Source organism: Elgaria multicarinata, chromosome 13 (genome assembly GCF_023053635.1).
Source record: "Elgaria multicarinata webbii isolate HBS135686 ecotype San Diego chromosome 13, rElgMul1.1.pri, whole genome shotgun sequence".
NCBI classification, from domain to species: Eukaryota; Metazoa; Chordata; class Lepidosauria; order Squamata; family Anguidae; genus Elgaria; species Elgaria multicarinata.
In genome coordinates this window covers 9,782,683-9,804,474 of record NC_086183.1, presented here as the reverse complement: position 1 = coordinate 9,804,474, position 21,792 = coordinate 9,782,683, and the positions used below count along the sequence as shown (strand labels likewise).

At 44.8% G+C, this 21,792-nt stretch overlaps 1 protein-coding gene across 1 annotated transcript in view; it reads right to left on the bottom strand.

The window, feature by feature from the left end:
- TMEM50A (transmembrane protein 50A) overlaps positions 1-21,535 on the bottom strand; it is a 127,788-nt gene extending 106,253 nt beyond the window's left edge. The window contains exon 1 of the mRNA XM_063139945.1: positions 21,523-21,535. The gene's annotated coding sequence lies outside the window, so the exon portion shown is untranslated. The remainder of the gene's footprint in view (positions 1-21,522) is intronic.
- Positions 21,536-21,792: the final 257 nt, after the last annotated feature.

The following is a 21,792-nucleotide window of genomic DNA, read 5'->3' as shown; positions in this document are numbered from 1 at the left end:
AGCAGCACAAGGATGGATTTCCCATCTGCCCAACCAAAGCCTCCTGCCGATGGCAAAATCATCTTCTACCCTCCTGGAGTTAAGGAGATCACGGATAAAATAACGAACGATGAAGTGGTCAAACGCTTGAAGATGGTAGTGAAAACATTTATGGACATGGACCAGGACTCAGAAGATGCGAAACAACAATATCTCCCATTAGCCTTGCACCTTGCATCAGAATTCTTCCTCAGGAATCCCAATAAAGATGTCCGTCTCCTTGTAGCATGTTGCTTGGCTGATATTTTTCGAATTTATGCCCCTGAAGCACCATATACATCTCATGACAAACTCAAGGATATATTCTTGTTTATTACAAGACAGTTAAAAGGACTGGAGGACACTAAAAGCCCCCAATTTAACAGATACTTTTACTTACTAGAGAATTTAGCTTGGGTTAAATCTTACAACATCTGCTTTGAGTTGGAAGATTGCAATGAAATTTTTATTCAGCTTTTTAGGACTCTCTTTTCAGTTATCAACAATAGCCACAACCAGAAAGTACAAATGCACATGCTAGATTTGATGAGTTCTATCATCTTGGAAGGCGATGGAGTGACTCAAGAACTATTAGATTCAATTCTTATCAACCTCATCCCTGCACACAAGAACCTTAATAAACAGGCATTTGATCTTGCCAAAATCCTATTGAAAAGGACAGTCCAGACCATTGAGCCATGCATTGCCAATGAGCTTTTTGCTATTGATCCTAATTTATTGCTGTCCGTCATGCCACAGCTTGAGTTCAAACTGAAGAGTTTCCAGGTGAAGTATAAAGTGTTGGTTATCACCTTTAAAGCCCTACATGGTTTGGGTCCAGGCTACCTGCGGGATCGCCTTCTCCCGTACCATCTGCCCCGCACACGCAGGTCCTCTGGGGAGAATCTACTTCAGCTAGCAAAAACTAGATTGACAACTGTTACCCAGAGGACCTTCTCTTCTTCTGCTCCCAGGTTGTGGAATGGCCTGCTGGAGGAGACTCGTCAAGTTAACAGTCTACTAGCATTCAAGAAAGCTAATAAAGACTGATCTCTTCTGGCAAGCCTATCCAGTGGAATTTTAAAAAAATTTAAAAATGTTTTTGGGATGTTTTTTAGGATGTTTTTAACAATGTATATTATGCTTTAATTGAGTATTATGTATTTTATCGTTGATTGTTGTTCCCTGCCTCGATCAAAGTGGAGAGGTGGATAAGAAATAAAAGTATTATTATTATTATTATTATTATTATTATTATTATTATTATTATTATTATTATTATTGTGAGTTCCCATTTTCATCTGTGAATTCTTGGAGGATATGTGCTTCTGCTTTTTCTTAAAAGGTTGTGAAACTGAGTCGGGCAGTTCTCTGTCGTCTTTCTCCCTCGCCTCCGTTTCCAGCTCCCCCTCCCTTCTTCTTAGGACATTTTTCTTCCTGTGCTCAACACGCAGACGAGGAAGTGAGTGGAAACCAAAAATAAGTGTGACCATTTTTCTTCTTCTTCAGAGACTCACCTCTTGGCACGCATGGTGGTGGTTGGCCGGATGGACGTGTGACAGAGCTGTGGGGATGAGGGAGAGGCATTTTCGCTTGGTTTGACTCGGTGGTGTGTGTGACTTCTGTCCTTTGGTTTGCAGCTGCAAGACAGGAAGTGGGGTTTTTGGATGGAAATGTTTCTCTCATTCCCAGGCCTAAAATAGAAAAGGGTAGGGTGTGGGGAAGTGTGGGGAGGAACCAGCGAAAGAGAAAGAAGGTGAGGTGTTCGTGAGTTAGGAGAAGAAATGCTACAGACAAGAGTGTTTCAAAAGTGCTTTGGAAGTCAGAAACAACTTTGCGCTACTGTTGGGTGCCCTAAACCCAGGTGTCCTCTTTTACAGAGGACAGTCCTCTATTTGAAAAGCTGCCAGAAGGCCACCCTCTGTTTTGAAGGTGTCCATTGTTTGAAGGTCTGCTTAAAAATAAAGACCTATCAGAACTATAGGTAGAACCTGGACAGCAGACTGAATAGGCAGGCATAGAGGGTCCCTGTTCACAGTCTCCCCCGGTGTGGTGAGATGTACTGTATTTCTATTTAAATTATACTAACCTTTTCCAGGTTTTCATCTATACATATAAATTAGCTTATGCAAATGTTATGCAAGTCTATGTCCTCTTTCGTCTTGTTTTGGTGATGCTTGAGTATCTATCCTATGCTGAGATGAAGAACCCCACAGACACCTAGCATTGATTGATTGATTGATTGATTGATTTCCAGTATTTCATATCCCACCTTTCAAAGAGATACTCAAGATGGCTTAGACTCAAAATAAAAGGCAATCATTTTTCGTCTATCACTGATATGCTTGAGGAACAGCAGGAGGACAAAGCTCACTATTTAATGAAAGAACGAAAATGCAAGTTATGTAGCATGTATAAAGGGTGTGTACATGTGTGTGTTTCTCTCTCTCTCTCTGTGTATAAGTCAGAAAAAATATAGGTAACTGTACTTAGTTGGAATCTGATCAAATGTTTCAAGCGCTTCCACGTAGGAAATAAATGGAAACCCTGGTGCCATAATATCTTTCTTAAAATTAGGATGCCTTGCTTTCTGCACTTGCTGTACATTGATATGTAATCAGAATCTTCCACATTTTATCAACTCACTACTGTTAGTTGGTTGTTTTGGATACTTTCAATTACGTTTTATACTTGACTCTGCAGCTGTATGCAATTGCTTAAGAACGTTTTAATGCAGGGATCCAGAGACATTCGGTTCAAAATGATTAAGAAGCATAGCTCTAGGAGTTACCAGTGGTCTAATATGGAGAAATGCCTGATAGTAACCAAAAATCCTGTTCCAAATCTCCTGAATTGTTGAACATTCCCATCAAAGATGAAAGTATGAACCAATCTGACCACACCCCTTGCAACAATACTATTGATAGTTTGCAGTGGCAGTACAAGATCATGTCCCTCCACCTGAGGTGGATGAATGAGCACTGACCCCTCCATTTTTGCTGATGGGCCGGCCATGTCCATGGGAAGCACAATCTGCTGCCCCTCCCAATTCACTGCCCGTCCTGGTCTGCCACCTGAGCAGGGGCTATACCTTGCCTCATGGGAGGGCTGGCCGTGATAGTCTGGATGTTTTAGGTGAAGCCTTGCAGGAGTAATGTCCCGCCTATTGAGAACTTTGTATTGTGCTTCCTTTATATCAGTGTTGATCAATAAAGATGCAAATGAAGTCCAGATACACTGCCTATCATCTTCTTCCAAAGACTCCCCAAAGTCAGTCTTCCATGCCTGCACATAGGATAGTTGGTCATCCAATAATGGCATTTGGAGGATTTTATAAATAGATTATATCAGATCTTTAGCTGAAGTAACATCAGCTTCTATAAAGAAGTAAGTGGGCACTTGGCCACCTCTTCAATAAGCTCCTGGGAAGATTCCTCCTTGACTCTTGGAGAGTCTTAGAGAATTTCCTCCCCCACTTGGATTTGTTATATAAAGGGTCATATCATTTGCAAACAGGCCCACTCAATGTTCTATATGACCAATGTGCATGCCCTGGATACGCTGAGTTACACAAAAAGTAATGGCAAAAGATTCAACAGCTGAGACATATAGTAAAGGAGACAATGAGCAATCTTGCCTTGCGCTCCGCTGTAGCTGCAAAGCCCATGAATTGTGGTTGTTAACACAGACAATTCTTGAAAACTCAATAGTTGGATGTGACAGCCTTAAAAAAATATTGTGTCAAAGCCCATCTTCAAACCTAGGTATTTAGGATAACACCATTCAACATGATCAAAGGCCTTTTCCGCATCAAGGGACAAAATCGCCATGGGAATTTTGTTCATCTAGGTTTTATGGATAAGATCTATGGTACATTACACATTATCTGCCAGTGCCCAGAGTCTATGGGCTCATCTACACCAAGCAGGGTATTCCACTATGAAAGTGGTATGAAAGCGGTATATAAAAGGCAGGAGCCACACTACTGCTTTATATTGATATTGAAGTGCACTGCAGGATCTACACTACTGCTTTATAGTGGTAATGAAGTGCACTGAAAACTGTTGGGGCCCATGACACATCTACACCAAGCAGGTTATAGCACTATGAAAGTGGTATGAAAGCAGTATATGGTATGTATCAATGGGCCCTAACAGTTGTCAGTGCTCTTCAATACCACTAATGGCTCCTGCATTTTATATATTACCGTCATAATGGAATATCTGCTTGGTGTAGATGAGCCCTGTGTGGAATTAATCCCATTTGACACCCAGGTCACCTGGACATAGGCCGTAGCTAGACCTAAGGTTTATCCCAGGATCATCCCGGGTTCGTCCCTGCCTGAGCGCTGGATGGCCTGTGTGGCACTTAGATGAACAGATTTGACCCCAGGAAAATCCTGGGATAAACCTTAGGTCTAGCTATGGCCTTAGTCTTCTCTATTATGGTGAGATCTATTGTATTTTTTACTTAAATTATAGTAATTCTTTCTAACCTAACCTTTCTAATTTATACCTATACATTAGCACACGCAGATATCATGCAAATCTGCACCCTCTTTTGTCCACTTTTTTGGTGATGCATTAATGGTCACCATCGTTCTCTGTTGTTTTATTTGGAACTTCGTAGAGCTCGTGTGGCTAAACAGTTGTGAGCCATGAACGAGAAACCCTCTGTGTTAAAACAACCATGAACTTGCAAGGTGACTTTCAGCAAACTGCACTCTCTCCCTCATCCTCAGCCTCCATATTTGCAATAATAATATAACTGGCCTAACAATAGTCTTGTAAGGATTGTTTAGATAAATACATTGGAAATCACCTTGAATGCTCTAAAATGTGACATAGGTGCTAAAGCTGCAATGCTAAACACACAGAGATTTTCTACATTAAAAAGATAATAATCCTGCTACCTTATTGGGGCTTTCTGCTTCCGCTTTCTTTCTGGGGTTACGATCAGCTAAATTACATGGGTAGCGATGTGGTTTGAATTGAATACTTCCTCTCTCTGCGAGCTCCATTCACTTCAGTGAAACAGCACTATCTAGTGACAGAATTATAGTGCGATGCCAACTTTATACGAGGCCAATTTTATGCTCTTTATTTTTAAAAAAAATAGCCAATTATCTCTGTGTTTTTAAAAGCAGAATAAGTGAGGGAAGTGTGGGAGACATCCTGCGGGTTGACGACATCATCTAAAGCACCCCCAAACTTCCATGAAGGCCAATCATGAGTGTGCAATAAATAACTCATGTAGAGAAGGTCACAGAAGACAAAGCACAAAGTTGCCGCTTAAAACACCGGTTCTGTGTAATTTTCTCTTCTCCAAGGATACTGAATGCACAGCTCAATGCTGTCACACTATGGCCACAGCTAGACCTAAGGTTTATCCTGAGATCATCCAGGGTTCGCCGCTGCCTGAGCACTGGATCCCCTGTGTGTCACCTAGATGAACAGGTTTGACTCCTGAATGATCCAGGGATAAACCTTAGGTCTAGCTATGGCCTATGTGTTTCCCCACTGCTGCTTCACTGGCTGTCACTTGTGTGGGTGGGAAACCACAGTGTGATGATGTAGATGCACCATCATATGTTAAGTTCTCTAGACATTAGTGGAGTGAGGTGAACAATGATATACATGGCTGACAGCAGCTTCATGTTTGTCCTGATGGTAGTTGACTAGTTCTAGACCACGTTGCTCTATGTAAAGAGATTTTCTAGATTTGAAGGGGTTCCTATTAGTGTTGGTTTTAAAAGGTTCCTCCACCTTCAAATGGTCATGTGTGCAACCAGATGGGGCCCAACTCAGTTCCTGTTTCTGATGTTTCCCTTCCAGCTGGTCACAGATGCTTTGGTTGAAATTTAGAGTTGCCAGATGTCGATTAGGAGGAAGAGAAGGTCCTGGCTACAGGACTCTATAACCTCTTGGAACTAGTGGCGTAGTGAAGCCAAGGCTCATAAAGGGGTGGCACTGGGACTTTCTTTTTTATAAGCTGGGAAGCTGACCTTATTTGCCACCGACACCCCCAACTTCCCTGTTCCCTCTGAGCATAGCCACAGTCTTCACATTAACTGGGAGGAAATGAGTTTTCCCAGCAACATATATTATCCTCTGTTGTAAAGCAAAGCAATTTGAGATGGCTAGACCATTAAGCAGAGCCCTGCTAGATCAGACCATCTAGTCCAGCACTCTGTTCACACAGTAACCAAGCAGCTGTCAGCCAGGGACCCGCAAGCAGGACAAGAGTGCAGAACCACCCTCCCACCCATGTTCCCCAGCAACTGTTATATACAGGCTTACTGCCTCTGATACTGGAGGTTGCATTTAGCCATCAGGACTAGTAGCCATTGATAGCCTTCTCCTCCAGGAATTTATCCAACCCACTCTGAAAGCCATCCAAATTGGTGGCCATCACCACATCTTGTGGTAGTGAGTTCCATAGTTTTACTACACAGTGTCTTGAATGGGCAATTGAGAACCATGACCTTTACAAAAGATCTGATCCCAGTGGAGATGAGAACTGCTAGAACTGATTTGTTGATTTGGATCAACATCTGCATTTGTGGACTCTCCGTGAGGGACGTCGCTATGGGGACTGTCGTGCTAAGCACCTCCACTTCAAAATTTACCATTACAACACCGCTTGGAACATGGTGGAAACAGTTTAGTCCTGAAGAGATCACAACAGTTTCCTTGCGTAACTCCAGAGCTGAACAATTCCTGAGCAGATCTCCTGATTCTTTAAATTTGGCAAGAAGCCACCACTTGAGATTATGGTGGTGGTGGTGGGTTGATGGGGACAGTGGTGCTAGTGTAGAATGGCCTACCTCTCATCCCATATTAATTTCCTGTTGAAAATATCCCCTGCTAAAGCTGCTATTGTCACCATTAGGGAAAGCTTATGGACACACGTACTATTGTTGCTGTTGCTCCCGTGTCCTGCTTGTGGGTGCCTAGTCAACAGCTAGTTGGCCACTGTGTGAACAGAGTGCTGGGGGGATTCCACACATCGTACTGAGGGCGCTTCCATGCGCCCCCAGTGCGCCCCCAAAGCGATCATGTAGCTTGCCTGTTCGAAGAGACGAGGAAGAGGCGTCCTTGCCGCTGCCACCCACCTACCTCCTCGCCGGCCGGGTCAGAGAGCTCGGCGGAAGAAGGCGGGGTGGAGCACGCCTCTTCCTCGTCTCTTCCAGGCAAGCTACACGATCGCTTTGGGTGCGCGCTGGGGGCGCATGGAAGCGCCCTCAGTATGATGTGTGGAATCCCCCCTGGTTCTTTTTCCAAAAAGGGGCAAAAGAGCTGTTTTAAAGAGGGTGAGTTTCTTTAGGAAAATGACACGAAGGAAAAGGAATAACCCTCCCGATCCCATTGTGAATTAAGCCCTCTCATGGCTGCCTTTTACAAAAAATTTTAAGGAGAGGAGATTCATAACTAGATCCATAATTGGATCTCCCTTCTTTTCAGTGGTGGCCCCCCAATTATGGAATGATCTCCCCGACGAGGTTCGCCTGGTGCCAACATTGTTATCTTTTCGACACCAGGTCAAGCCTTTTCTCTTCTCCCAAGCATTTAACAGCATGAGTTTTTAACTGACCCCGGATCTACTGAGAGTTCATCGTTGTTTTAAATGTGTGTGTAAAGGTTTTTAAATTTTGTGCGTTTATGGTTTAAATGTTGTATAGTGATTTTCAATGTTGAATGTTTTAATCTTTGTAAACGGCCCAGAGAGCTTTGGCTATGGGGTGGTATATAAATGTAAATAATAATAATAATAATAATAATAATAATAATAATAATAATAATAATAATAATAAATAATAATAATAATAATTTAGCCCCTAGAACTGATCTACACATGTAGCAGAATCTGACCACACAGCATTTTGTTTAGTGATGGCCTCCAACTTGGATGTAGCAATGGCCACCGGCAAGGGAATTAGACATATTTATGGAGTGTAAGGCTATTAATGGCTAGTCCTGATGGCAGTAAATTGTCCCTGAAGTATCAGAGGCCACACACTGTTCAAGGAGGATCGAGAGTAGGGCCAGGATCTCTTCTCGATCCTCCCAGAGTGCAGGACACAGAATATCGGGCTCAAGTTACAGGAAACCAGACTCCGGCTAGACATCAGGAAAAACTTCCTGATTTTTAGAGCAGTACCACAATGGAACCAATGACTTAGGGAGGTGGTGGGCTCTCCCACACTAGAGGCCTTCAAAAGGCAGCTGGACAACCATCTGTCAGGGATGCTTTAGGGTGGATTCCTGCATTGAGCAGGGGGTTGGACTCGATGGCCTTGTAGGCCCCTTCCAACTCTGCTATTCTATGATTCCATGATTCTAAGACCAGCTGCTGGAGAGCACGAGTGGCAGGGTGCTATTGCACTCATATCTTGCTTGTGGATTTTATGCACATCAGAATGGGATGATGACCTTTGTAAAGTAAAACTCCATGACTTTTAATATCCAGGAACTGAGGGTGGAGTCATATGTCATTACATTTTGTCAGGCATTGGTAACACATCCCAGTAACTCATCGCAGTAAAATGCAGATGAGGTTGCATTCCAATGACATGTTCTTGCCTCTCTGTAGACAAGGGGAACTTCCAGACAGACCACACACTGATGCACAATGTGTTTATATTATGCTTTTAATTCTGTATGCTGCCTGGATATGTTTAACGAGACGGGAAGCACAGCACTATTTTTAAATAAATAAATAAATTTATAAATGCACACATGCTCATGCGTCAATATACGTAACATTGGACTGCAACCCCGACTGTATTTTACCACGATGTGTTACCAGTGCCTGACACCATCTATTGACATAGGTGGATATATGCATTATTATGGTCAGAATTTGCCCTGGGGGGAAAAACTGCAACTGAGGCCTCATCTACACCAAGCAGGATATTGCACTATGAAAGTGTTATGGAAGCAGTATATAAAAGGCAGGAGCCACACTGCTGCTTTATAGCAGGATTGAACTGCACTGACAACTGTTGGGGCCCATTGACACATAGCTTATACCCCTTTCATAGTGCTATGCCCTGCTTGGTGTGGCTCCTGCCTTTTATATACCGCTTTCATAGTGCAATATTTTGCTTTGTGTAGATGAGGCCTGAGACACAGGCCTTACCTAGACCTACCTCTTGTCACGTGACGGAGGAAGGAAGATCCCGCAATGTGATTATCGCAAGATCCCTCCTCCGTTTACATGTGAGGCGCAACGACCTCAGGAGGAGAGGTGCTGCGCCCGCCTTTTAAATTTTTTTAAAGTGACCAGAGCGCATGAACGCTCATGCGCAAAAGGTAAGTCTTTTTTTAAAAAAATAATTTAAATCCCTGCTCCCCCCACCCTACCCCCAGTGGGCGCAGCGCTCCATGTGCCACTCCCGGTGAGTAATCACATGGAGCTGGGTCAAACCGCGGCAATGGGCCACACGCTCCACGGTCTCGGGTTCAGCCTGGGACTGTGGAAAAACCAGGCCCAAAGTGTAGGGCTGTATCCCGGGGCAAGGGAGGGATGATCCCTCCCTGATCCTGGGATCCCCTGTGCATCATGTGGACGCACAGGGACGATCCCGGGGTTCGCCCTGGGATATAGCCTGGTCTAGCTAAGGCCACAGTAAGTAGGGGCAGATAGGAAAAATGCCCCACCTTAAGGCCACAGTTTTAAAAATCACACTAGTCTGAACCTCTTGTTTATGGGGAAATGTACAACCAGACATGTACAACCAGAAAGTGGAAAACGTCTTGTTCACAGTTCGTTAATTGAATATTTATTTATTATTTATTTATTTATTACATTTTTATACCGCCCAATAGCCGAAGCTCTCTGGGCGGTTCACAGAAATTAAAACCATCATAAAACAACCAACAGGTTAAAAGCACAAATACAAAATACAGTATAAAAAGCACAACCAGGATAAAAACCGCGCAGCAAAACTGATATAAAATTAAAATACAGAGTTAAAACAGTGAAATTTAAATTTGTTAAAATTAAGTGTTAAAATACTGAGAGAATAAAAAGGCCTTCAGCTGGCGACAAAAGGAGTACAGTGTAGGTGCCAGGCGGACCTCTCTGGGGAGCTCATTCCACAACCGGGGTGCCACAGCGGAGAAAGCCCTCCTCCTAGTAGCCACCTAGATGTTTTATTTCTTTTAATCCAATATGGCCAAGCTAAACAGGACCCAGAGGAGGTTCGCATCCTGTGTAGCTCCGGAGGTCATGAACCCACAAGTGGTCCCTCAGAAAGGAAGCTGGCATCATGGTTAACCTGGCGAGGTATGGAAACGGCACAGCTTTTCCAAGTCTGCCTTTGTCCTGACCCTGTGGTGAGAACGGAAGCCCAAGGGAGCCCAGCTGGGTGCCTTGAGCCACGTTTCTGGGGAAATGTATGAAAAAGCACATTAAAAGCTGAGATCAACATTAACAAACAACTACAGCTTGCTGTCCGTTAAAACTCTACAAGTTCCTTTTCTGTCAGACAGATATTGCATCGGCTTGAGTATCTCAGTATAAAGGCGAGGTATAAATGTTTGGAATTAATGCATTTATTGATTTAGTTATTACATTTATTAAACACCTCTTAAAATAGATTTCTCTAGGCATTTTGCAATTCGAAATGTAATACTACTAATAATGCAACTAAAATTGGAATAAAATCAACAATATAAAAAACATGCCAACACACAATAAACTTTTTTTATTAAAAAAAAAAAGTGTAGGAAATGAAAACACAACTAGTTTAAGATTTTGTTCTCCTGCTTCTTTAGAGTGTCGGAAGGCCCTCTTAAGGACACGGCTATGCTACACGTTTAGAACCTGTTTGAAACTGGCTTAAAAGTCAGGGCTTCCTCCAAAGAATCATGGCAAATGTTTTTTGTGTGGAAATGATGAGTTCTCGCCTTCCCTAGAATACAATTCTGTTGCTGGGACACGACATACCCCCGCTGGGACACGAGTGGGGTACCACAGGGCTCAGTCCTGGGCCCAGTGCTCTTCAACATTTTTATTAATGATTTGGACAAGGAGGTGCAGGGAATGCTGATCAAATTTGCAGATGACACAAAATTGGGTGGGATAGCTAATACCCTGGAAGACAGAAACAAACTTCAAAGTGATCTTGATAGGCTAGAGTGCTGGGCTGAAAACAACAGGATGAAATTTAATAGGGATAAATGCCAAGTTCTACATTTAGGAAATAGAAACCAAATGCAGTTACAACATGGGGGATACTTGGCTCAGCAATACTACAAACAAGAAGGATCTTGGAATTGTTGTAGATCGCAAGCTGAATATGAGCCAACAGTGCGATATGGCTGGAAGAAAGGCAAATGCTATTTTGGGCTGCGTTAATAGAAGTATAGCTTCCAAATCACGTGAGGTACTGGTTCCTCTCTATTCGGTCCTGGTTAGGCCTCATCTAGAGTATGCGTCCAGTTCTGGGCTCCAAAATTCAAGGAGGATGCAGACAAGTTGGAGCGTGTTCAGAGGAGGGCAACCAGGATGATCAGGGGTCTGGAAACAAAGCCCTATAAAGAGAGACTGAAAGAACTGGGCATGTTTAGCCCGGAGAAGAGAAGATTGAGGGGAGACATGATAGCACTCTTCAAATACTTAAAAGGTTGTCACACAGAGGAGGGCCAGGATCTCTTCTCGATCCTCCCAGAGTGCAGGACACGGAATAACGGGCTCAAGTTAAAGGAAGCCAGATTCCAGCTGGACATCAGGAAAAACTTCCTGACTGTTAGAGCAGTACGGCAATGGAATCAGTTACCTAGGGAGGCAGTAGGCTCTCCCACCCTAGAGGCCTTCAAGAGGCAGCTGGACAACCATCTGTCAGGGAAGCTTTAGGGTGGATTCCTGCATTGAGCAGGGGGTTGGACTTGATGGCCTTATAGGCCCCTTCCAACTCTGCTATTCTATGATTCTATGATTCTATTTAGAGGCAGCATTTATGACAAAGTAGAATCGGTAATTATTTTTGTTATATTTATATCAGCGAAGCACCTTCGATAGCTCCTTTAGAGTTCTGGCTGGCTCTGACTGAAACCCAGAGTGCAGAAAAGGACAACTCAACTGATCAAGGGGCTGGAGCATCTCCCCTTTGAGGGAAGGTTACAGCAGCTGGGATTGTTTAGCTTGTCAAAAAGAAGGCTAAGGGGAGACAGGATGGAGGTGTACAACATTATGCATGGTGTGGAGAATATGGAGAGGGAGACATTTTTCTGAAGCTGATTTCTGGGAGATCCACGACAAATAAAAGGAAGTGCTTCTTCACACAGTGCGTAGATAAATGATGGAACTCACTACCGCAAGATGTAGGGATGGCCACCCATCTGGATGACTTTGGTCATAGCTAGACCTAAGGTTTATCCCTGGATCATCCAGGGGTCAAACCTGTTCATCTAGGTGACATACAGAGGATCCACTGCTCAGGCACGGGCGAACCCTGGATGATCACAGGATAAACCTTAGTCTAGCTGTGGCCTTTGAAAGGGGGTGGGATAAATTACTGGAGGCAAAGGCTATCAATGGCTACTAGTCCTGATGGTTGTGTGCTAGCTCCAGTATTTGAGGCAGTAAGCCTGTGTGTACCAGTTGCAGGGGAACATGGGTGGGAGGGTGCTGTTGCACCATGTCCTGCTTGTTTATCCCTGGCCGATGGCTGGTTGGCCACTGTGTGAACAGAATGCTGGACTATATGGACCCTCGGTCTGATCCAGCATGGCACATCTTATGTTCTTATTCGCTGCCCCACTGACATCGGAGCCACCAGCCTCTGCTGATTTATATCCTGCCTCTCTTCTGCCACAGTGGAACTCAAGGCAGCTTACATGGGGTTGCCAGGGGGCTGCCCATCCAGGCACTTAAAAGACCCAAATCTGCTTAGTTTCAAGAACGTTACTGCGTCATGTGCCTGGCTGGAACTACCTGCTTGGATTTGGGCAGATTTTGCTTGTTTTGCATGATGTATTATAGGGTGACCATATGAAAAGGAGGACAGAGCTCTTGTATCTTTAACAGTTACATAGAAAAGGGAATTTCAGCAGGTGTCATTTGCATGCATGCAGCACCTGGTGAAATCCCCTCTTCATCACAACAGTTAAAGCTACAGGAGTCCTGTCCTCTTTTGTATCTGGTCAATAGGGCAGGGTTCCTGCAGCTTTAACTGTTGTCATGAAGAGGGAATTTCATCAGGTGCTGCATGCGTACAAAAGACACCTGCTGAAATCCCCCTTTCTCTGCAACTGTTAAAGATGCAGGAGCCCTGTCTTCCTTTTCATATGGTCACCCTAGTATTGCACATGCGCTTTGATTCCTGTGTGTGTGTGTCAAAAATGTTTCCTGATACAAACACACGGAGATTTTCATCCTTGACACATTCCAGAGAAAAACAGAATTTTGAATTTCAATCCTTTTCCTCGTGGTAAATGAATTTTTTAAAATGAGTTTTCAAGGCCCAAAGTATCATCTTATGTCTCGATAATCTTGGGGAAGACGGGGAAAATATGTCGCTATGTGCACAGAGAGCCCTGTTGCAATATTATTGATATGCTATTATTTTCCATCTTTATTTATCCCTAGATGCACAAGGAATAACTCCCTCCAGGCCACTCATAATTGAGAAATGCTTTTAAGACCTTTAAGAGATGAATTCTGCATTTTGCTAGGTGCCTGTTTTATTGTCTCCGGGAGTCACGTTGATAAATGGCTCGGCTCATATCTTTTTAAGGAACTTAGCAGCAAAGGGAATGGATGGATAGCAAGGCTTTGAGTCACTCAATTGGCAATCCGGAGTGTCCTAATCAATTTGAGATGGGGAGGCCAAGGGAGAACAGAGAGCCATTACAATGAGATGGGCCTGTTGTGACAGGAGACATCAAAAGGCCAGTGCTAGGTGTCTCATACAACTGTTATTCTCTTCGTTTCCTTGGGAATTTCTTTTAGAGCAAATCAGGGTGGATTTGATTTAAATCAATTTGATTTAAATCATGATTTAAATCATGATTTAAATCACTACTCAGGCCTTAGCTAGACCTAAGGTTTATCCCGGGGTCGTCCCTGCCTGCTCCCGGGATATCCTGTGTGTCATTTACATGAACACGGATGACCCCGGGACAATCCCGGGATAAACCTTAGGTCTAGCTAAGGCCTCAGAAAGACTCGATGTAATCATGTGACTTCCCCCCCCCCAAAAAAAAGTGCACTGCATTCATTGAACTTTTTGAAATTTAGCACTTAAGAGGTAAGGGGTTGATTCTGTGTACATAGATTTGCAAAGGAACCATGGGATTGCGATCTCTGCAGACACAAATCCACAGTTTTGAGCACTGTAAAGCCAAGCATCTGTGATAATATCTTCTAGATAGAAAAAATTGCCCAATAATCTTACAGAAACCTCTGGAAGAGCATGACATTGTGAATGGATTAATGGAGTTCATTTACCAAAAAATTTAAACATTGCATGAATATACAGCCTCATGCTACATAATTAAAAACCAATCCTTGTTTCATGATGAATAACCTTTGGACTATAATGTATCTTAAATAGAAAACTATCTTTAGATAGATTTTTCCTGAAAAAGCATTTTATTAAAAAAAACAAACGGATTTAAATAAAAAAATCCTATTTAAATTTTTTTTAAATGGATTTTTTTGATATGTTTTTTTTAAAAAAACAAACAAACCATTGATTTTTTTTATCCACCCTGGAGCAAATAGAGGCTTTGGCAGGGCCGGCTCTACCATTAGGCAAAGCGAGGCAACTGCTTCATGTGGCAGATACTGGGGGGCAGTCAGCAGCAGTGGAGGACAGAGCTTTATGTGCCACACAGTTTTCCCTGTGATCCCTAAACTAGTCTGCTGACCTCTGTACATGGAATGGAAGTGGGTCAGCGGGTGGGTGGGTGGGTAGATTTTGTCACTTGTCTTAGGCAGCAAGACGTATTTATTTATTATTTATTCATTTCATTTATATCTCGCCTTTTTACCTCCAAGGAACTCAAGGCAGAGCACATAATCTCACAACATATCCTCACAACAACAAACCTGTGAGGTACATTGGGCTGAGAATCTGTGACTGGCTCAAAGTCACCCAGTGGGTTTCCATGGCCGAGTGGGGACTAGAACCCCGATCTCCCGACTCCCAGTCCAACACCTTAGCCACTACACCATACTGAATCTCTGAGACATAGGCTTTGGAGAACTCGTGGGGTGTGGGGGTTGCCCCGTGAACTCACTGAGTCCTGTTCACATGGCCCCACTTCAAGGAGCCAGGCCACGCGACCCTTTGCTGAGTGCTTGGGAGCCTCTTGAGCCCTCAGTAAAGCGCACTTTCTAGGTCCTCCGGAAAGTACGCAGTTTTCCAGGGCTTCCGGAAAGTGCATTTATCAGCCTAGCTGTTGCAGCCTTGGGGAAATTGTGTGTTTCTCCATCCGCCCCCCCTCCCCGGCCAATCGGGGCCTTAAAGGCGCTCTTACGCAAGGCTACCTTGCATTAAGAGGGCCTTAAAGGCCCTGATCGGTGCAGGAGAAGGGACAGCAAAGCATGCTTTCTGGGGCCTCTAATGGTGTGGTTGGGGGAATTGTACGCTTTCTGGATGTCCCAGAAGGCATGCTTTGCTGTTGTCATCCCCCCTGTGCTAATCGGAGCCTTAAAGGCCGTCTCATGCAAGGTTCAAAACGCTTAACCACCGTGGCGTCGTGTGGCGTCTGAACAGGTTCATGCTTATTTCCCTTGGCCTAAAATTAAGTCAGGATTTTATTGGGTGTCGTTGAGTATATGGTATCATCTTGATTTAATTCTTAATTTTTAATTTGATTATTGTTTTTATTGTTGTTTTATTGTGTTTCTTGGTTTTAAGTTTTGTACGCTGCCTTGGGAAGGTTTTCTCCTGAGAGGCGTCTTATAAATATTTCAAAATAAATACTAGTAAATAAAGACCAAATCCACCTTCCTGCCCGTCTGCAAGCCCTTGCTTGCCTCATTAGGGAAAACTTCCCAAGCTATGACAAGCTTCACCTGCTGATTTCTACAGATCATGAAACCTTTTTTCAAAGGTCCGGGAGCCTTCCAGGCTGGGCCTTTTCCTGCCCAGCTGGCAGCCCTGGCTGTACCGTAACCAACATGAAATAGTTCTCATGTATTGCTGGTGCGATCATTGGCAACAGAAAGCAATTACAGCTAACTGCTCCAGAGCTCTTACCTACCCAACCTGATCTGCCTTGTCATGTCCCATTAACTTCGGCTTCAACTTTAATCCTGGCCCCTGAAGTATATAATGAAAGACATTCAAATACACGTATCAAAATGGCATCCTTATTGATTTATTAATGCTAGGGAATGCTGTCCTAATTGAATTGAGATCCAGGAAGCAAGTTAATGTAGCTAACAGTGATACAGGAATTCAATCTCCCCAGTGCCTAGAATTACAGCGTTTTTTTTCTGTCTTTGTTGTCAGTTGGATAAATAACAAATCAATGTACGTTCCAACGCGCTTTCTTAAAAGGCAGAGTCAAAGCGGGGCAAATGAGCGTGACATTTAACAGCCGAGGGAAAGCTGGAAGAGTTTACTTAGGGGGAATAAAGGGAATTTGCTGGGAGTTTTGGAAGGGGTTTGTAGCACCATCCCTTTAAAAGAAAGGGCCTGTCTTTGCTGGACTCCCTGCTTGCAAAGAAAGTGATGTTACTGATTCAGGTAGGTTAAACTGCACCCCACCCCACCCCCACCTGTGATCACAGAAACACAGGGCTCGATGATGGAAAAAGGGATTTGCATATGCTTAGAGGCACTCTTGCGTACAGGTCTGTCCTGCAACACCTCACTGTTGCCCCACTGTGCCTGCTACCTATGGCAGCTGCTTCGCTCTGCCTAATGGTAGGGCTGGCCCAGAAGCCATAAAGCTGCTTTATGTTGTGCCAGGTCATTGGTCCATAACAGGGGACAGCTAGGGTACTGCTGTGATGGAGGAAGGAATCAGGAAGGCCTTGGCCTGAATTTTGACACTGCTATGACACACACACACACACACACCGGGTGTCCGTAGGCAAAGCCCTCTGTCCTTCCCTCAGCCCTCCATCTTCAATATGGGCAATAATAATGCCAGTCTGATTTGCAAGGCTGTGGTAAGGATTACGGAGACAATGTAAGCAACACTCTTCGAAAAGCAGCAGTCCCTAACCCGGGACTCTCCAGATTGAGAAGACAAGTCCCATCGGCCACAGGCAGCATGCACAATGGTTGGGGATGATGGGACTTGTAGTCTGAACCATATAGAGGATGTAAGCAAGTTGAGGAAGACTGCTCTAAAGCACTCTATAAATACCATGCTGTTGAGATGCTGGATAAGCTCTTCTAGGTGAGAACGGAACTTTTTTTTGGTAAAGCAAGTGGTTGGTGTTGTTTGAAGGTTCTCCTATAAAGCAGACTTATACCTAGGGCACATCCACACGTCGTACTCAGGGCGCTTCCATCCGCCCCCAGTGCACCCCGAAAACGATCGTGTAGCTTGCCTGTAAAAGAGACGAGGATGAGGCGTCCTTGCCGGCGCCGGCACCGCCACCCACCTCCCTCCTCGCCGGCCGGCTTGGAGAGCGAGCTCTCCAAGCCGGCCGGCGAGGAGGGAGGTGGGTGGCGGCGCCGGCGCCAGCAAGGACGCCTCTTCTTCATCTCTTCCAAAGGTAAGCTAGACGATCGGTTTGGGGTCGCAGTGGGGTCGCTTAGAAGCGGCCTCGGTACGACATGTGGAAAGGCCCCAAGTCAGACATTTGGGCTAGATCTACACTACTGCTTTATGCTGGTGTTGAAGTGCACCGATAACTGTTGGGGTGCATTACACATTCCATATTCCACAATCGTAGTGTAATCCCCTGCTTTTCATTCTTCGTTATCCAAAATCCCACAACAAATGTCATTGTGTGTCCAACGAGGGATAAATAATGCACCAGAGGGAGGGAGCATTGCCAGGATAGGACCCTAATGATTTGACACCAGGCGTAGATCTGGCCTTGGTCCATCCTAGCTCAGCAGTGTCCCCTTTGACTGGCAGACGTCCTTGAGGATTCAGGCAAAAGTGTCTTTCAACCATGACTTCCTCTGGAATGGAGATGCAGGGACCTGCAGACAACGCATGTGCTACACCCCTTCTAAGGTGGCCATGTGTCCTCTTTGAAGGGGTGCCAGAGGACTGTTCTCTGTTTGAACGCTTCCCCTATTTGATGGGGTTTCAAGTCAAATTCTGGTTTAAAGAAAAATAACCATAAGAACGGTTGCCCAGCCACAGTTAGCCCCTGGACAGCAGCCTGAAAAGCCAGGTCAGCTGTCATAGTCTTCTGCGCTATGGTGAGATGGGTTGTATTTCTTTTTAAATTAATAATTTCTAAATTTGCATCTATTCATATAAGCACATGCAAGTTTCATGCAGATTGCTACCCCCTTTGCCCTCTTTTGGGGTGATTCGTACATGGTCATGGGCTCTCCCACACTAGAGGCCTTCAAGAGGCAGCTGGGCAGCTATCTGTCAGGTAGGCTTTAAGGCAGATTCCTGCATTGAGCGGGGGGATGGACTTGATGGCCTTATAGGCCCCTTCCAGTTCAGCTTTTCTATGATCATAGAAGCTTCTCAGTAGAAATGACGTATGCTTCCTGCTTTTAAAGGATTGTCTTGCTTTTTTTTTTGCTTTATTAGCCTATTTCAGCTAAATAAACTCCTTTCCTTCACCCGTTGGTGCGTTCGTTGCCTCTGAACATCCAAAAAACCCACACCATTGCCTCTTGACAAAACTGAAACTTAGCAGTTGTCCAAGGACTTGCGGAATAACGAACACAACTACTGTAAGTAGCATCTAACGTAATTACACCATAACGAGTAAGTGGACTTGTGAAACAGCTTTTGGAATAAGAATCAAAGTATTGGATTTTATATTTGCGCAAGGATTAAATCAAGGTTTCCTAGGGTGACCATATGGAAAGGAGGACAGGGCTCCTGTATCTTTAACAGTTGTATTGAAAAAGGAATTTCAGCAGGTGCCAATTGTATATATGGAGAACCTGGTGAAATTCCCTCTTCGTCACAGCAGTTAAAGCTGCAGGTGCCCTGCCTTCTTTTAAATCTGGTCACTCTAGTATAGCTTCTGCAGCTTTAACTGTTGTGATGAAGAGGGAATTTCACCAGGTTCTCCATATATACAAATCATGACACCAGCTGAAATTCCCTTGTCTATACAACTGTTAAAGATACAGGATCCCTGTCCTCCTTTTCATATGATCAGCCTAAGGTTTCCACAAGTGGTCGAAGCTTTGCACTAGCAGAATAATGTCATTGGAATACAACCCTTAAACTCGCTTAAAATCCAGTCCTCTCCCCAGAGAATCCCAGGAACTGTAGTTCTTGGTGTGGTGGGGTGGGGGGAAAAGAGGAGGAAGAAGGCTTGGGATCTGTAACACAATGCACAATTTCCTCACAATGCTGCAATTCCCTCCAGCAGTTTGGGTGTGGGGTTGTGGGGTGTTGCCAGGGTACGGATTAAAGGAGACACAGAGATGTTCTGATAAAATTAAAAACACCTTGCCAGAACAATTCTATTTCCAGAAAGATAGCCTCTAAATAACATGAAAGGCATGGACACTAGCCAATAGGTGCTCTTCACGGTTAATCTTGGTTCAAGCTGAACCATGCTAAAATATGCAGAACCAGTTCTTCAAAGCTTGTCCTAGGACAGAAAAATGTAGACATCACTTTCACCCTCCATGGCAAGGGAACATTCTTCCATCACAGGCTGAGATTCATCAGCTGAGACCCTTGCCTCTGAGGAACTTAGTGGGAGCTGTTGCCTGGCAACAGACTAGCGGACAAAAAAATGGATATGTACGCCTCTCTCATCATAATACTAAAACATGAGGTCATCCAATGAAACAGAATGGTGGGAGTTTCAAGATAAAAGGAAGTGCTTCTTCCACAATACAACGAGATGGTAACTGTGGAATTCACTACAACAAGATCCACTACTATAAGTGAGCCACCAACTTGGACAGCTTTTAAAGGAGATTTGAAAAAAATCATAGAGAGTAAAGCTATCAATGATGCTTAGCCATGGTGGCTATATATTACCTCCAGGATCAGAGATAGTATGCCTCGGAATACCAGTTGCTGGGAAATGCAAGAGGAGGGTGCTGTTGAACTCACGTCCTGCTTGTATTTTTTTTCTATTGGGGCATCTGTTTGACCACTGTGGGAGAGATTGGGCCTGTCCAAATGACACTCCAAGCCATGGTTAGGCCGCTAACCCTTTTGGAGCAAATGGTTACCGAGCATGTTTAAACCGTGGTTATGTAGCCACTATGGTTAGGAATGGTTCACATGACATGCTAAACCATAATGTTTCGCCCCAAATGCTTCACCACCGTGGCTTAGCGTGTCATCTGGACAAGGTCAGTGCTGGACTAGATAGGGTCTTGGATTGATCCAAGATAGCTATTCTTAGCCGGCTGCCTTCAAGTTTAGTGGGAAATGTTATCTCAACCTTCGTGTTGAAACAGATTCATCTGCTAGTCCAGTGAGCTTTTGTAAATGGAATGGGAGGGGGGGCATCTTGTCCTTGGCTCTGGCAGCAGAATGTCTTGGGCCAGCCCTGGTCCCTCCCACTTTTTAAAAAGAAAACGAATACAGCTTCTTAACGGCAGCTGGGATTGTTGTGAAATGCTACTACTACTACAACTACTACTACTACTAAATTTATTTCTTACCCACCTCACTGATCGGATCAAGGCAGGGAACAACAATAAGTGTAAAATACATAAAACTGAATTTATACATTATTATAAAACAGTATACATTATTAAAACATCCTAAAAACATCCTAAAACATCCTAAAATTCCACTGGATAGGTTGTTGATACTGACAACTGTAGGTTCAAAGGAGTTGTTTATAGGGGTGTGCACAGACCCCCCACTCCGCCCCACGGGCCGATCTGAAAATTTCGGATCGGCCCGCTCCGCTCTGCGCTGCTCCACCCATACTCCGCTCCTCTTTGCCACGGAGCTCTGGCTCCGAATCGGAGCTCCGCAGTGGAGGGGAGTGGTGCCAGGTAAGGCCGGGAGAGGAGGGCGGGGGGGGGTGTTACCGGGCCCTGCCACCGTCGCCGCACGGGCGACGGCGGCGGCAGAGCCCGGTAAGGGACCAAGGGGGAGGGGGGCCTTACCTGCCTCCGTCCGCGGTCCCTCGGCTTCTTCAATTGAGCCCGTGGTTCAGCCAGGAAGTCTGGGCCACAAGTGCGGCCTAGACTTCCTGGTTGAACCGCGGGCTTAATTGAAGAAGCCGAGGGACCGCGGACGGAGACAGGTAAGGGAGAGGAGGGGGGGTTTACCGGGCCCTGCTGCTGTCGCCGCATGGGCGACAGTGACAGCGGCAGGGCCCGGTAAACCCCACTTACCTTTCCGGCGGAGCTCCGGATCAAGGCGAAGGATCCGCCTTCACCTCGATCCTCTTCGCCACGCTCCGCCGGCCCCCCAATCCTCTTCGCCTCCGCCTTAAGGGGAGGCGAAGCACCCCGCTCCGCTTCTAATTCGCCAGTCCGATTAGAAGCAGAGCACATCCCTAGTTGTTTAGCCTGGCGGGACTTAGACCCTACCTTGGCTTTGTACTTCGTCTCTTGGGCAGGTTACTAGTCCTTTACCATGCCTCCCATGGCAGCCATTTTGTGGCAGTTCCCAGGACAGTGTCTTAAATTGTCAAATGTCCCTATAATCCAAAATGGTTGCCTCT